The sequence below is a fragment of the Ambystoma mexicanum genome, chromosome 11 (genome assembly GCF_040938575.1).
Source record: "Ambystoma mexicanum isolate Mex_15411 chromosome 11, UKY_AmexF1_1, whole genome shotgun sequence".
NCBI classification, from domain to species: Eukaryota; Metazoa; Chordata; class Amphibia; order Caudata; family Ambystomatidae; genus Ambystoma; species Ambystoma mexicanum.
This window is the reverse complement of record NC_090934.1, coordinates 735,914,608-735,932,886: the sequence shown is the minus strand read 5'-3', so window position 1 is coordinate 735,932,886 and position 18,279 is coordinate 735,914,608. Positions and strand designations below refer to the sequence as shown.

Genomic DNA, 18,279 nt, shown 5'->3' with positions numbered 1-18,279 from the left:
ATCCCGCCCCTGCAAAAGTTCTAAATTCTTGTAAGTCCTCTCAATTTGTAATGACAACATAGAGGCTCAACTAAAAACATCAATGATGCAATTGAGTTTCATTCATGAAAAGGTTCCATAAGAGTAGAACTCTTCAATTAATAAATGTAATACAATGTTTACAGAACAATCGTTTTAATGATCTTATCTTCTGTCCTCAGTGTCTATATCACATCCACAATTGCACATACATCCTAGTATTTCAGTCAGTCAGAAATGTATTTTGTGATTGTTCCAATACCTTTATGGGAGCAAACACATCACATGATTACGTGTTTAGAAATATGAATAAATGTACATTTTCAATCTGTGATACAGCAACCCAGTATTTGTTAAAATCGTTTTGTAACAATAAAAATGGACAACCCAATGGCTATTCAAGAGACACCTATGCCCATTAGCCTGATTCCCCAAGCTTTACTAACAAAGGGATAGAAAGCACAGGCCGCAATCTCCTCCAAGGCTGATCAAAGCAACAATGTTGCCATACAACATTGTCGAAAGTTTCTGCTATTTAGTAATGGTATTTTTCTTTTCTGACTGAAGTATTAGACGGGCAAAATAACAAACATGCATTATGGTTTCTAGGATCTCTGGAAATAAATGACATCAGCATTCTATGAATGGGGTTGTTCCCACCTCCCTTTAATAGTAGCGAGAGGAATTCATTCTCAGTTTCGATGTTGTAGTCTAATATACCATGTTAAGCATTTTGATGCATTAAAGACTGGGGATTGAAACATGTATGATCTTACAGAGACTTTCCCATATGCCCTACTTTCTTTGAGTAATCTTAAACAAGCACTCATTTCACAACCTGGAAGAAATGTATCATTGCTTGGTAGCAGCTCCCGCACATTTAACCAACCTTCCGATTGTATGCTATACAAACAAGTCTTTAAATTCATTAACCATGGGATTTGTTTGCCTTATACCACTTTGTAAACACCCTGCATGATAATTCTTCTTACAGATGATGTTCCAATTCTAGCCCAATGGATTACTGGATCAGCACTTATAGGATCTTCTACAGCCAACTCAAAAATTCCCTAAAGGCACCATATGAAATGATTTTCAACAGTTTGCAGCATAGCATGAGTTACATATCCCTAACTGATGAACAGGATGTCATGAAAGCTTGTGTTTTTCCTTTACCATTAGCTCAAATGGCTGACCGCTGAAGTATATTCCAAAGATAAAGACAGTCCCGCTAGTTTGAGCAGCTGGAGAGCATTGGCTGTCAACATAAAAGGCCCATCTTATAGTTTCAGAGATTTGTACTCTCTAATATGTACATTTTGAAACATGTTTAACATAATGTATAAATTACAAAGCAGAAGAGCTAAACGCACATCTTTGTTATATGCCACAAGCTATAGGAAAAGGCGACAAACACTCCTGTGTCACCATATCTAACAATTGCAATGTTATTGTCATGTAAAGCTTGCAATAAAATCAAAATTGCATTCAGAACATTATGACCCTCAAAGTTCCATAAAAAGTTTATTCACATAATAGAATGACATGGGTAAGTCCACAAAAGCAAGATAAATAGGTGATTTCTTACCAACAAAGAATGTAGACGAAATCAAGTGTAAATTGAGAATCGCATTTATTTTGCCCAGGCCTTATTGAAATCTATGTTGAGTGTAAACAATTATATCATTCTCCTTTGCCCGCTTAAATAACCTATCGTAGAGTCATGTCCTGAACAATTTAGCTGAAGCTTCATTAAGAGAAATTGACCTGTAAGAAACCATTGAAGATTTATATCAATAAAAATAATGGGAACAATAACAGAACTTTTCCAAGAAGTTAGAATTATTCTATGTTTTGCATTGGCATGCATAGCATTCGGACGCCTTCTTTTGGACCAGGACTCTACTTGCACTTAAAAACATTCACTGGAATCCCATGCATTCCAGGGCTACGTTTGGAAGATTAAGTTGTTAAAACCTTCAATATTTCATCTAGACCCAAAGATCAGATGCTCTTCTTTAGGAATAATATTGTTCGATGTGCCATCAGAGGGTGTCTGAGTGTGAGTCAGCAAAGACATGTTATCTGTTACTTTTAGTATGATTCCGGCTTTGCATATCACTAATGTTTTAATTATACATGTTATTCTTTTGTTTAAACATGTTCATCATAAGCAATCATACATTTCATAAACTGAAATTGTCCCACCATATTCTTCCAGCAGGTCGGTTTTGATGAGGCAAAACAAGACCAGCATTTTAAACAGACTGAAATTAATCTTAAAAGTACACAGAATCAGATTGTGTTGTTACAAATTAAAACCTGGACATCTTTTTACCACAAAATACCTCCTTATTCGATTATTTAAAGGAACACAATAGAGTCTTTAAAGTCAAGAGTTGCTATTTTCTTTGGAGGCTCACTTAAGGTATTTCATAAAAATATAAGAATTGGAAACGCATGCTCCCCTAACTTACAGCGCCCAGGCCGGATTGCATTAAATGGAATCCGTATCTTGCTGTGTTGAGTAATTGAAAAGTAAGGAAGATTATATATGTTTTGCCCAGTGCATTGTCTTTCTGTAGATTGTATTGGGAAGAAATGGCAAACATCAGCCATTTCTCCTTAGATGAGAAGGTTTTGCAATAGAAGACCTCTGAACGACAATGTACAAAAGTCTCTAGTTTTAGGACATGGGGCCCCATAAAGTGAATAACTAATCCGACAGTACCAGTTGATTCCAACATAGAAGTAATAAACCCACAGAACAACAGTCATCTCTGTGATTACCTAGCCATCATCCAGTCCTGGATGTTGACTACCTATCTCAAACTTAACCCAACCAAGACTGAATTTTGCTCATCGGCCCGCCTGCTAAACAACAACTTGTTCAACACTGGCTCCATCCTATGCACCTAGAAGGATTTGAGCCACAACTCTCAGATTTTGAAAAACCTTTAGTTGTCACCATTGACTCCAGCTGTCCATCCAGAAAATACATAGCCAAGAATGCCCAAACATCCTCCCTCCAAATATCCACCCTTTGCAAAATCAAACCCTTCATCCCACCACGGAACTTCCACACCATATTGCAGGCCCTTGTAGTCTTGCATGTCGATGGGAGGAAATGCCCTCATGACGGATCTCCCAGCTGCTCACTTGGCTCCCCTAAAAGCAGTCCACTACACCACTACACTGCCACACATCTTGTTACGTCTGCACTGAAACTTGATGGAATCACCCCCACCCTAGGTAAACTATACTTGCTTCCTCTCCAGGCCAGGATGCTGTTCAAGACTGCAAGTTTAATCCACAAATCAATCACGAGTAGCACACCAGCGGACATGATGGCTAAGCTCCACTTGTCTGGTGGGACGCGTTCCTCTCACAGCAAATCGAACAACTGGCTTGCATCACAACTGATTTGCAAATAGAGGACCTGCAAACAATCCTTCTCTTGTCTCGACCCCACCCCCAGGAACTCGATCCTGGTATCGGCACGGAATAACCTCACAATTCTCCAATTTCACAAATCTCTCAAAACATGGCTTTTTCCACAACACCTGACCAAGGACTAACCACAATGGAGGCACATGCCGATGCACAGACCTCAACTCACAGTACTGCGTGACTGTTCAAAGATGCCAGCCGAAACACTGGCTATGCACACTCTGTACAGCGGTGCACTGTTCTCGAGCTAGGTACACACATTAAAAAAATATATATATCATAAAATAAATATTACATCAATTAAACCTTCACCATTTGTGGAAGTTAAAGCAGACATACTGCAAACATTTCAACCTTTGTCAGACATGTTTGGATGGTTTATTTGGTGTATAATGCATTTATTTCGAATTTATTTATGGTGTTGCATTTCAAATGTCATTTAATGAAGGAGAAATGGGAAACAGTATTGAATATAGAGAACTACTCTTAAGATTCCATTCTTTTCCCACCTAGTTTTCAGATGCCCTTGCAAATCTAGATGTATCTTCAGTATTGTTTGACAATTAATAGAAATCTTCTATATGAACATGCTTTCTCTCACCAATCAATAAGGTTCAGCACCAAGGGAGATATTTTTCTGTGTGAGAAACCTGAAGGTGTCTCACCCGGTAGTCCCCAGAGATCTGTCATACAGGTGGCCAGGATGCAGCCATCGCTATTGGATCCAGTTCCTGGGGGTGGAATCGCCTGGATGCGGGCAATGGAAGTGGGACACTGATGGACGAGACGTGGTAGCCCCTTCCTTGTAACACCTTTTCCCCATCCTACCCTGTAGGATATTTAAAAGCTCTAAGCCCCTCCCCCACTTTTCCGACACAAATACTTTCTTACACTGTGACAGACAACAGACTAACACCAGAGCCGTTTACTTGACATGTCCCAACACATGGGTCAGGCAAACTCAGGAAATTGGCAATAACCACACACACCTGACGGCCCTTTACCTTCCCCACGGGGATAAAAGGCGGAGCATGAGAGCACACTACGAGCAAGACCGAACGCACGAGGAAACAGCTACACAGGACTGGCAGTTAAAACAGAGGAAAAAGGCAGAGAGACCTGGAGAGATGACGAAGGGGAAGCCGCACTTGCCCTTTTCAACTCAGACTAACAAAGCTTCCAAAAGGGAAATCATAAGACTGCAAGTTACAGCTGGCGTGTGGAGGAACAAATGTCAACTGTGCTTGGGGGCCTCCTTCATTGATAGCACAGGCGGGGAGGTGCGCTGGCTACCGTGGTACCTTCCTTGACTCCAGAAGAAAGCCAAGCAAGCTGACTCAACACCATTGGTGGGTCAGAGGAAGCTGATGGCAAAACCGACTTGTTTTGAGCCCAAGGTTGCAAGTGTCAACATTAGATGAACACAAGAACTTGAGAACAAAGAACTTGTGTGTGTTTGAACATTTGGGAAAGCCTGAGAAGGGCCAGCTGCAGGGTGGTCAGGCACCGCAGGAGTGCTCATTTGAAGGACTCTCACTGGCTCCTTTTTTCGTTGAAACTGCAAGTAGGAGGCATTTGAAAAGGGCAGCGTGAGGTGTCGGAGTGGTACTACAAGGGTCGCATCAAATCCCTTGTACACTCAAAAGTCTCTGACCCATTGCCAAGAGAAAGCTAAGGGAAGTGAATCCTGCAATGTTAGTAAGTAAAGTGAACTGTACATTCGGCAAAAGTGAACATTATTTAGAATAAGACAAGTGTGAACCTGACACAGGGATGCCGAAAGAAAGCTAGGAAAAGGGAATCCACGCTTTCTATTGAGACTGAGCAAATCATGAACTGTATTAGGAAATCATGAACTGTGTTCAAAGCTCTTAAATATTGCAAGCTGCAGTTGAATGGCCGTATTGAACCCGACGGAGGGAGGCCCAAGTTGCAAGAAGAATCTGAGCACGGCGGAGGGAGATCCAAGTGGCGAAGAGCAATCGCCCAAGGTACAAGATTACCAAAGGAACTTTTGTTTGTTGTTTTGATGCATCAGGCTTTCTAAGGCAAGTGACTTTGCACAGAAGAGACTTGGCCCCTGAAGGTTCTGGTATCGTTGAACTGGAATTGTGTGCCTCCTGCTGCAGAAATCCAGGAGTGTTCTGTGCTCTGTGCTCTGACGTCGCACCTTGTCCCGTGCTAAAAACATGGGGAAGGGAGACCTAGCCATTCCATCCTGACTTATCATTTTGTGAACATTTCTTTCTTTTCTAGTGAACATTATCCCACACTCTTTGTGTAACTTAGTGGTAATGGTTGGCAATAGTTTTATTTAGTATAGGCCCTTTTTATTTGACTAGAACTGCCTTATTATTATTTGATTTTTGTAGCTTGCTCCCATCTTAGATTTAGGTTTAGATTAGGTGTTTTTCTCACCCATGCACACAGTTCAAGAAATACCCTTGAACTGTGATCACTTGTGTCTGTCTTTTTTACTGTTGCCACCGTGAGTTCCTTACACCTGTCTGAAGTTTCATCCTTCACATAAGTAGATGAAAGTAAAGGGATCTCATGTCACCCTAAAATGCCAAAATAGGTCCTTGTAGATTTTCAGAATATATTTGTTTAAGACGTAATATACTGCATTAGTCCACTTACTGTGGCTGAATCAAAGGCTAAAGTAAGGTCCCAGAGGCTTAACTAACAAGACAGGAATGGTTTTAATAGAGTCAGTACAGCCATGGGGTAAAACAACATCCAGTGGGAATTTAAACAAGGTCTGTATCATAAGCAGAAAGGTCTTGTCTTTCCTTGAAGAGTAGAGGCAATTTCCAAGCCTGTGAGGAGTTACTAGAACATCTTCAATTTCTTCCCTTTGTTTATCCCAGTTCCTTAGTAAGTGTTAGACAGAAACCCTCAGGTGAGCATTGTTGTGGTACTTAATCAAATTCAAGGAAGACTAGGCCACCTGTTTAGAAGTAATCGGATCCCCACTCTATTTTCAGGCTTTATTCAATCTAAAGTATAAGCTATTCATGGTTTAATTGAGGTATCCGATAGTCAAGGAGCACTACAGATAGCTACCAGACTGAACTTATGTTGAAGCCTCAGTAGCAAGGTCCTCTTCACTACCATTATCGGTATCCAGTGATAACGTTGCCAGTCAAAATGTCACCAGGGAGCAATGTTTATTCACATTTGCACCCTGACTATAATCAAGCACTTTTGCCAAATATTCTACGATTGGAGTTAAGAATAGTAAATGACACCAGACCTAAAATATGTTGGGAAGGCTTTATAGGAGTCCGAAAAGGAAATCGTCCTACTCACACCATTTTTCAGGTGACATTTTCATAGTCTGATATGATATGGCATAAATAACGCACCTATACAAAAGTGTTTCAAGGTGCGATGAGGCAAGGGAGGGGGGACAGACATCGATCCTAGTAGGTCAGGTGTCATTCAGATTGCGCAAGTGCATGGGACGTAAACCCCATCATTAAACCCCACCATCTGACAAAATTACAAAATGGCTCATTTCACTGAGGAGGAAAGGCCATTGAGATAATTTAACCTAGATGCATCCCAAAGGATCCTTTGCATCCTTGAAATCCCTTCTGGCCAATCGAGGTGCAGCTAATGCAAGGTAAATCCACTTGTAATGGCACGTCCCCTGTTCCGCCCACATTCTGATGTGGCTGCCATCTTGCTTCCCCACGTTTTTTCCTAAATTGTTTCTTCGATGATGGCAGCAGGCGTGAGGGTAGCACCCTCACTCATTTCTGCAAAGTATGTGACTCTTTCTGGGTGCTAATGGCTCCAAAGGCCACTGCATTTCCAGCCATTACCAGCTTTAAGCCTGCGTCGACAATGCTTGTAGGTTGGCAGTACTTTCCTGGCCTGGTCACCCCTCCATGGATGCTTTTAACAGCAAATTAGCTACCTATGTTATCTGTGAAGTTGTCCCTGCATGGGACATATATCACGGTTGTCGGTACACCACCATGAAACAAATAAGAGTTGCACCTTTCATATGGGACTCCTCCATTGTCCTTATTCCCCATCTATCCTCAGTATTTTCACTCTTTTTCACCACCAACCTTTTCTAATCTCCTGTTTTCCCAATTGCCAGAATGTTTATTTTATCACATATCGGCATCGGTCACAGAGTTACCTTTGGCATACCAGGAAAATGATCATTCGGCATCACCTCAAGTGTCCTAATGAATGCCCTTAAACTATTATTCTCGTCGAGACTCTTCTTTCACTTGAACTCAAAATGTATCAAAGGCTTTGTGCCATGGCCTTAGCAGCTACCCAAACCAATTGCTAAGCCATACTCCCATTATTGTTGAATTGATAGTACTCTTAAAGAGATTTGACTACTTCTTGGGATTTACTGGAGTCATTGAGAGTATTATGAATGTATTGCTGCCAGTTTCATCAGTGATTGGTTCGTCACTGGATTCATTAATATCCCACGAGACCTGCTTTATAATGTAAAACCAGGAAAACACCCATTTTACTTTGAGTATTCGGTATGCGGTAATATTACCCCCTCACAAATGGTCGCCATACATATAGTTGCCCAGAATAGGCAATGGTGATATTATGTATGGGGACCATCTGTGAGGGGAACGGGGCTGTCCCCCGCTCTCATAAGGGGGCAGGGGGGAATAAATAAATACATTTTAAAAACAACAGTTTCAGGGGAGTCCCCCGCCGGTTCACAGTGATAATGTTGCCGCAAACCACAGCCGTCTTGCAGCCACTCTTTTGCCACACAGCCTTTTTGAGGGGACATTATCACATGGAACAGAGTAGTCACTATACATTCTTTAAATTAGACAATTTGATCACTGTCTTTGAACCACCTCTGAAGCCAGCCTTAATAGTAAAACATTTCTCCTTGGTTTAAGTTATGGTATCCTTTTTTCCCATGTCATGCTTTCCTTTACACATCAGTTTGAGGCCTTAACGCTCTTTCTCCGCCTACAACAATGTATATCGATGTCAGTTCTGGCCATTAAATCTCGTGTCCCCAACATACAGCGTTTTATATCCTTGCCAGTTCTGGAGCTTAAGAGACTTGTGCCCAGCATGTGGCACCTGTTTCAATGTCGCTTGTGTGCAGTAAAACGCTTTCCCAGCATACAGCATGGCCACACAAATGACATTTCAGTGCTTTAGATTGCCCTCGAGCAGTATACGGTGCTTAGGACAACTGGCAATTTCTTCACTCTATGCTTTAAGACTTTCACTCCAGCATATATCAGTTTGTATCAAAGAACAATACCCTTCTGTTTGACCTTTTAATACCATTTCTAGTCATTCAACATTTTGGCAAAGTATAATTCAGTTCAGTTATTCTCAGCACATGCCCAGCATTCATCATTCTGTGAAAATGGCTTTTCAATTCAATGTACCTTTCAAAGCCTGTATGCTCATCATTCAGCACTCTATACACTATCTACACCACCATAATGGATTCCCGATTGCCTCACCGACCCTGTATGCAGTTTTATTCCTTGACTGTTATAGAGATTTTCTCTCATTTCCTCTGGCTCTCCTGTCCTCCGATCACTCTTTTTATCTGAATTCCTAGCAGCACTTTTAGACTTGTTTCCACCCATATCACAGATGACCCAGAAATCACTCAGGGCCAGGGCAACAGTCACAGGGTTTTTAGTTATAGTTTGTGGGCCCTAGGCTCGTCTCTCTCTCTCTCTCTCGCTCTCATTTCCCTTGGGATCCCTACCTGACTCAGGAATTCATAACCCCAGTTTAGTGTTACTGATTGGTAACCTCTACTGCCTATATGACTGAAGCTCCTGGTGGTCCCACTAAATGATGCCTCTTCAAAATCCCTTAGGGATTTTCTATCGGCCCCTACTCTAGCCAGATGTTTGTGGCCTGTAGGGGATTGGGATAGTGCCTTGCACTTAGTTGGATTCAAGCTGGTTCTTTCAAGCCACACTCACCTCTTTTTCTCTGCTCTCACTGTCTCCGCTCCTCAACTCCTCCCCACCAATCTTCTGTCCCACCCTTGATCCACTCCACCTCACTCTTACCACGACTATTTGAACTCACCATTCCTCATCACTACCCCCACCACTCCTACTCTTTCACCACTCCTACTCTACTTCCACCCCTCCTACTTTACTCCTACTCTCCTCTCACCAGTACTGCTATCCACCCATCGGTTCTGCTTTCCTCCCACCACTCCTACTCTCCTCTTACCATGCCTACTTTCCTCTCACCACTACACGAACACCCTCCTTCCACTCTGTAACAACCAGTTCACATTCACTTCTTACACTAACTTACTCTACTCAATCACCACACAGACAAGCACACTCACACTGCAGGCTCTATTAAACTCTCACTCAAATACCACTCCTATTGCATGAGTCTGCTCAGCACACCACTGTTCCTTGCTTCCTCTTGCCAGTCTTTTGTTCCACTCAGTCGTCGCCAACCTCACCTGAATAGCCAACCTATTGCTGCTTCTTGTCCCTTCTTTAATATTCCTCCCTTCCTGTGGGTTGGTCGACTCTCGCTCACCGGTCTGAAATGTCTTCCCAACCCCACGATGTGTACGTGTGGGAGGAGGCTTGAAATAGGGGCCTACCCCCTGTCTCCATGTAACCTTCTCATTTGGTATCCAGAATGGCTGTGTAAGTTCAGGATATCATCCCCATGTAAGTTGGTTAGGGATACTTGATCCCTCCTCCTTCCTCAGTTCCAGTTGATTCTGCGTCCTGTCAGTTGTCCTGGCTGTACGCAGATTTGTCTCCTCCCTTTGGCACTGTTTCATTGACCAGAACACTGGTGCACTGAGACCAGGCCGCTCTTTGCGTCCTCCCCAAGACTCTGGCGTCTTTTGGTGGTCGCATACTGGTCCCTGGCCACAACGTTGGGCCCAGATGACTTTGTCAATGGGCGGGCCCAGTTGAAGCTATGGTTAGATGTTCCTTCTGTCTCTCTCTCCACTGTCTTCTTGGGGTCTGAGAGCTGCCAGTATGCTCTCTGTCACCAAGTCCCCTGTGGCTATTGCTCAGGGCTAAAGATCAGGGCATCCAGGGGAAGGAGGGAGGTAAGGGTCTGCACACAAAATAACTGGCAAGGGAAAGAGGGAGCACATTTGGGTCAGGGTTTAGTGACTGGTTATTCCCCTCCTCTTTAGACAAGGTAAAGATACTGGCCTTGTTCCACTATATCTCTGCAATTCACTCATATTTACTCTTCACTCCTCCCGGCTCGTTCTCGCTGTTTCCATGTTGTGGTTCGGTTTCACTTCTCCAGCATGATCTGGTCCTGTGTGACATGGAGGTCTTTTCTTTTGGTGTGGATCTTTAGCCATCAGCATGCTTCACATCAGTTTCCTCTCTGCAGGGGCTGCATTGCTATCCACTCTGGAGCTCATGGCTGCAGCGTTTGACATGCAGTGGGCTCTCATGCAAGGACAGCTCACACTCTAACAGCTACTGCAGAATGTCTCTCCTGACTTGTGTTTCTGTCCCTGCCTTCCTCCAGGCGCAAGCTTCTTCACAGCAGGTGGATGAATCAGACTAGGACTTAGTTTTCTTAGTGGTCTTGTGCTACTTCCATCACAAGCTAACTATTGCTACTGGAGAAAGACTCCACAGGTTTCTTTCCATGTTCAATTTTCAAAGGTGACCCCAGGATCCAACCATGATTTATTTTTGTTACTTCTCTAAACCTAAAATCTGTGTTCACCGTTCTCCAGCAGTCACTGCATTGTCCTTCAATAGAGTCTTATGTGCACATTCCTCACACCATCGTGCCCTCCTTGCAATCTTGCAAGCAGAGATGTCTTCCAATCCAAATGTAGACCTTTCTCATTAAGTGGAAAACCTTTAAGCTTCGTATTTTTCTCGAACATTTTATGGCTATTCAAGCAAAGGCTCTTAATACAGCTCTAGCTTAGTTTGGGACAACATGTATGGAGCTACCATCTGAAGTTCTCTAAGTGCTCGGAATTATGCAAAACACAAAGAAAGAGAAAAAAAAAACACACGCTAAAAAAATATGGTTATCAGCCTAATGGTAAAGGACGGTTTTGATCCTTTGTCTAAAGTGAAAATGATTCAAAATGTTCTGAATTTCTACTGGAAGAGAGTCCATCGTGTGGGACTGTTATGCATCTGCCAATAGCTCTACGTTTCTGAAATGTGTGGACTGCTACAGATGAACGTAAGAGTGTAGTGGTCACAAGGACTTATTCATTTTTTAAAAATAAAATGATATAGTTTATACAATAAACTTTTGATTATTTCCACATTTCGTTTTCCATATCGTACAATTCATTATAAAAATTAATTATCATCTTATGCATCTTTCTATTACACAGACAACAGAAAAAACAAAAAACCCACAAAAAACAGAAGAAAACCAAACTCTACATTACATCATCAGCACAAATCAGTGGGACCAAAGCCTGTTAATCCCATTTCACTATATTGTATCCAAGTCCAATATGTTTATGATGATTTGCGTGAGGGTGAAAATTGATTTTTTTATCATGCCCGCTCATCAATTGGCCCCATCTTGCGGCAGGCTCTAGTTGGTACTTTGCAATTTCGAACAGGGATCCAAATAGAGCTCACTTCTGAGCTAATGCTGTACATGACATAATAAAATGGTGCAGTGTTTCTGGCACATCTGGTACCAAACAAAACCGGCAGTAGCTTTCTGCAGATGCAAGTTGTCTGGTTTTAGATAATCTTTCGCGAGTCGGGATTAAATTCAATCTTATCTTAGAAAAAAGTCTCGAACTTTTGGATCTGGAAAAAGGCATAAGTAGGCTGAAGGTTCATTGAAGGCTCTTAAATCAGCGCTGCATTCGATGTTCATGCTGTACTTTGTTTCGTCTTGGCATGTTTTCAACCAATCATTCCTCTGCAGCTTTACTTTAGCTTGCCGTGGGCGATATAATAACATCTCTAGAGATATATCTTCCTTTGTTAAGTTTGCCTTTAGTTGTTTGATCCATCACTTCAGTTTCATATTATTCAAAGTATCCTTCGAGCTCCGTAGTTTGACTTATATCAAGGACAAGGACTTCTATCAACAGAAGCATTGGTTAGTATAAGATGGAGTGCATCCATAGAGCGATTTCTGAAAGATACTGAGAATTTTAAATGTGATTTGAGTGTTCACCGGAAGCCTGTGTAGTCTCTTGAGAACAGGAGTGAAATTATTCCACCGGAGGGAATTTGTAGCTATCCATTCTGCCATGAGCTGAAGCATTTGCAGCGTTTGGAGAGTGAATACAGTGAAGACAGCATACAAAGCAGTGCAATAGTTTATTTCTGCACCAATGATAGCATGTGAGATAACACTATAGTGTGCTGACAAAAGCAGACTTGTATGAGGGTCATGAGATTAGTTGCAGGAGCTTATTATGAGGGATCATGGTTGGGGAGAATTATAACCGCTTCACTAAGGATTTTACTTTACTAAGAAAATGTAAAGTACATTTGTTCAGTTCAAGCTATGAAGGAACACTTCCTTAGTCATCATAGAAATGGGTGAGATCAAACAGAGTTCTGCCTTGTTCTTGTTCAATCCCAACCAATTTAGGGCCAATCGATAATTTGTAGAGAAGATCCATTGAATGTGCTTGCCATAGTCATTATGAAGGCTCTCTAGACATAAGCCGGGTGGGTATCACTAGCATAATTTTGAAAAGTAACCCCAAAGTAAACCCTAGATCTAGCATAAGGCCATGGAGAGACTTTAAATAGCTATTGATCGCTAAGGGATGGATACATGATCTTCGTGGGGCACCACACACCAGGATCTGACATACGTGTGTCAACTTTAACTCTTCAAGTGCTATTGGTTAAGAAAGACTCAACCCACAGAATAGCATTGTCCGATAAGTGTGCTACCTTCTTAACCCAGCGTAGGAAGATTGAGTGATCTAGCATCACCAGTAAATCTGTATTACCTTCATCAGCAATCTTAAGAAGACTAACGCGCACACAAATCTGGATTCAAAGAAGGATTTTATCAGAATCTCCAAGACCGTTCCATTTTCATTACATCTTTTCTCATGATGAGCATTGTTGGTCTTAAATATATTATCTACAGAGGCAATACATTCTAGATTGTGATTTAGGTTATTAAAAAGAGGATTCAGATACTCCTACAAAGGTTTGTGCTCATCCCTAAATGTCATCTTAGTGAGTTGGCAGGACTCTTTGGTATTATGCACTGGGTGAGCCGTTGTGAAAACCACAATATCATGGTGAGCCCAATCCACATGTTTGACTGAGTTACAAGTATAAACTCGGCTGTGCAGAAAAACCTAATATGGTGTTTGGCCCTTATTATAGGTAGGTGGGGTGAACACATTTCGAAATCCCCAGACCACTAAAGTATTAATGTAAAGCATAACGGTTCAGAGTGAAATCACCCACCACCATCAAAGGACATAAATCCAGATTGAAATCACCCACCACCATCAAAGGATAAGAGGCCTTCATCCATGGAGCGACAATAATAAGTAAACCGTCGCCAAACAACAAATCATACTTGGAAGGGCGATAATTGGTGAGTAGCTGTGTCAGTATCAGGCATTGACCACTCACTTTCAGACTTTTTGATTTGCTGTTGGGTATCACAATTCCAAGAATAATCTTAAACATCAGCGTGATATCCTGAGTTAGTGGAGGTGACAATTGCAGAGCCAAAAACCATCATAAAGCCAAGTTTCCAAAATTGCAGTTATATCGAATAAGTTCCATAGCATGCAAAGAAATGGTTCAAAAAAGGTAGCAGGCGCTCCTCTCCAGAAAGAACATTGCATGATAACCTGTTCTCAGATGAGAGTTTGCAGCACACACTTTTTGCTCACTGTACCTTTCACAGATGGGAAATATCCATTTGCATATCTGTCTTTGTCCCACCCACATGGGCAGTCCAGCAGTGAAGAAATGGAGCGTGTGTTAATCAGTCTCCATTTTAATGTCAAGTGAAAATTAACTGGAGTATGAGCAACCATTTGTCTCCTCTTGGTGACTTATGCTTCTACCCACCAGTCCCGTGGACTGTACTCCAGGTCATGTTAAAATGCTGCTTTGATATGTCTATCAATTGTGTGCAGACAGGCCATTTTCTTTGCTGCCTGTTATCCCAAGATAAGCAATGGTGGTTGAGTGAGGGTGGGCTCAGTAGGTATTTGATTGCTCATATCTTAAATAAAACTACAAATCTCTGTCTTACAACACAGAGGAGCACTGCTCGGTTACCCCTCCCCACCCCCTCACACCCCAATGGGACTTGAATAGGCGTGCCCATTGCCTGAGTGACCATAATAACTTGAGTCTCTGCCTCACTCACCACACCTGAGAGCACGAACACAGACACTACAAACATGTCCAGCACCATCAGCTAAACGCAGTTGTCAAACGTGTCAACCTCGAACTTTACCTGCTCAAGAAAATCTTCCCGTTTTTCCAAATCAACCCCTACATGCAGCTGATTAGAGACCTGATGATTGCACGACTAGAATATACTATAACAAGGGCTACCAAACCAGCACTCTAGCACACTACAAAGGTTGCACAATCTCAACTGAACCTCCAGGAACGAGCTGATGCGAAACCAGCACTGGAATACCCTCCATTAGCTCCCAATAGATTTAAGGATTACATCCAAGCCCCTTTGCACCAAGAGCAAGGCTTACTGGGGAAAAGGACCATGGCACCTTCAGAAACTGGCTGCTCGCTACACACCAGTCAGAAATTTCTCTTCGAAAAATGCACACTTGACAAATCTGTAATCATTCAAGCGACTCAAACATGAGGCTCTTCCTTGGGAGTACAAGGTACCAGATTGTGAAGCACACTGAGGGCCACATTCACAGAGAGTTTTCCAATGGGGTTTTGCCATTATAAAACGCTTCTGTGAATTAGGCCCTGAATCCCAAACTAATAACAACACGCAAAGAACTGCTTTGCACACACCTCCCTAATAACCAAACTGTTAACCCTGGTCTTTGACAGAGGCCTGCCTTAAGCCAGTTAGAAAGCTCAGCATATTAGGTGCTCACTAGTGAGATTTCTTTATGATCTGCACGTCGAAGGTTCGAATCCTGGCAAAGCAAGCTAAGTCTTTCTCCTTCCAAGGTCATTAAATGAGTACTGAAGTTGGTTCATGATAATATATGCATAAGTGTTCTTTGTAAAGCACCACATAAATAACAGATTCCTATTGCTAGTACTATTAACACAGGACGGTGGGTGAGAAATGCTGACTAAGGGCCCACCCTCCTCCACATCCATTGACACTCGGACTACTGAAACATTCCCTTGATTTACTTGCATCACCTAGCACCGAAAAGTGACATGTATACAACTCCTGATAGATAACAAATGAAAACGATCTTTCCATCTTGGTTTGCAAAACCTTACTTTACTGATTACTGTAGATTGATTCTCACAAATCGAATATTACAATTGTACAGCGCTGGATTTGTTTAAGGGGGCAATATTGACTATATAAAGTTAAGATCCTTAAATTGGACTGCTGTTGAATATTTACATTCCCTGAGGTGTGGGCAGGGATGGGCGTAAGTGCACATGTAGATATGTTTTCACTATTTAGTTGGCAAAATGATATGACTTCGTTATGCTGCTCTTTGACCAATATTTGGAAGAGGATGTTGTAATATTCTTCCCCTCCACTCCCTTGCTTCCTTACTCCTCCCGGATTCAGGAATGCATCTCAACATTCCAAATCTTTTTTTCCCAAGAGTTAATTCAGTTTGCGATGTCCATTACATAAATGAATAATACTTAATTTGGGCAGCCATGCACTCTCCTTATCTCGTAGCCTACGGTCGTGCCATTTTCTGGCGCAAACTCTCGTCACATCTCCATTTGTCATAACTCTCTTTACTGATGCAACTTTAAATTGGTTATACGGTATGTTAACGCTCACAATTCCGACATATGTGCATTCCAGTCAGCTCCACGAATATACTTCAATCAAGACTCTTCAATTTTTCAAATATGTCAAGATTCACATATGTAGCTTTACTCTACAAATGCCCTACAATTAAGCATGTTCTGGGATGATGGGGGCAAGGTGTAGTGTCTTGATGTTTCCAAGGTAATGCACAACATTATTATCCTGCTCCTGGAAAGTGCCATGTTCAGACAAGTAGCTTTTTCTGCTGCAGTTCCTTGACTGCTGAATTCCTTGACTTTGCACATTTGACTTTTGCCGGAATGATTATCGGCACACAAAGTTTAGAAAATGTGTTTTAAGTGCAGGTACTCGCCAATCTAGAAGTAGGCCATGGCTAGGCCCCGACGGGTTCCAAAAATTGCTCTTGCGCATGACCCTGCGAGGGCCACCAAACACATGTCTATTAATCTCGCTCTGTCCTTCTCTGTTAGTGTAGTTCTCTGTAAATCCCTCTTTCTTCCTAACCTGGATCGTGGGAGCATGGCATGTGGAAACATCTCCGTTCCTTATGGCTCAGGGCAGAAGACAAACCGAGCTGCTCCAGTCACAACTCGCCAGGACGGCAAGACCACAAGTAACCGATTTATTTATTTATTTGCATTTGTCAAGCGCACTTGCAGCCCATAAGGCATCGAGGCGCTGTTACAGAAGATAAACAGACTTCATATTACAGGCAGGTGTCCAGTGGACTCATGGTTACACAGTAACAAGCACATATGCAAGAAATGGCTGCTACAGATTCATATTTCATATTCACTTTAGACAATTTGCATTTGCCCCTCTCCCCAACATCTGGTGTGCTATGCTCTCCTAGGAGGTACCCATCACCTGTTCCCCTGCTCTTTAAGAGTTTGAGTTTGAGTTTGAGTTTATTATTTATAGCGCGCGCCAGACCCGAGGGTAACCGGGCGCGTTGTTCAAGGATACTTTAAACTTTACAGGTTACATATGATTACAAATAGTGATTATACATAGTAGAAATTACATAATGCAGGCCAAGGTATATACATGTAACATAATATAAGCAGGAAATATGCAGTAGGGAGAAAGAGGATATATAATTATGTACATAGTCCATTACCATTGTTCTACAAACGTACTATCGGTCATTTTCTTTGATCCAATTGATACAGTTGGATCTGAAGAGAGCGTAGGATTGGGGGGATCTCAGGCCGGGTGGGAGGGAGTTCCAAAGCTGGGCAGCTTTGACCGGGAAGCTGTTTCCTCCGGCCGTACTTAGTTTGAATGGGGGTATCATTAACTGGTTAGAGTATGCTTCTCTGGTGGGTCTAGTGGAGATTTTTCTGTTGAATCTAGCGGCTAGGTATTTAGGTGCTAGATAGTTGATGCTTTTGAAGGTTAGAGAAGCTGTCTTAAGTTTGATTTTGTCCGCTGTGGAGAGCCAATTAGATTGTCTTCTAGCTTCTGAAATATGCTCCCTTTTTGGAATTCCTAAGGCAGCCCTAAGGGCATTGTTTTGTAGTGTTTGAATCTTTTGCACCGTGTGTTTGTTGGCTCCTATATATAGAGCGTTACAATAGTCCAATTTCGACAGCACTAATGCTCGGGCAAGGGTTAGGCAGTTGGCAGTGGATAGGTATGGTTTTGCGGCTCTGATCAGCTTGCAGGTATATGCGGTGCTGGATGCCATTGCGCTCACCTGTTTGGTTAGGGAGAGGTGGGAATCAAGGTAGAACCCTAGTGTTTTTACCACTTTTGCCACCTTGATAGTGTTGCCGTCTATGACGAAGGATGAGTATTCTTCTTTTAGTCTTTTGATGTTTTGTGTGTTCCCCAGTATGATGAGTTCAGTTTTGTCATCATTCA

The 18,279-nt window shown here is 42.2% G+C and overlaps 1 protein-coding gene across 1 annotated transcript in view; it reads left to right on the top strand.

The window, feature by feature from the left end:
• The window catches only part of PARVA (parvin alpha), a 411,197-nt gene that overhangs the window by 349,255 nt on the left and 43,663 nt on the right, over positions 1 to 18,279 (top strand). The gene's annotated exons all lie outside the window — the stretch shown is intronic.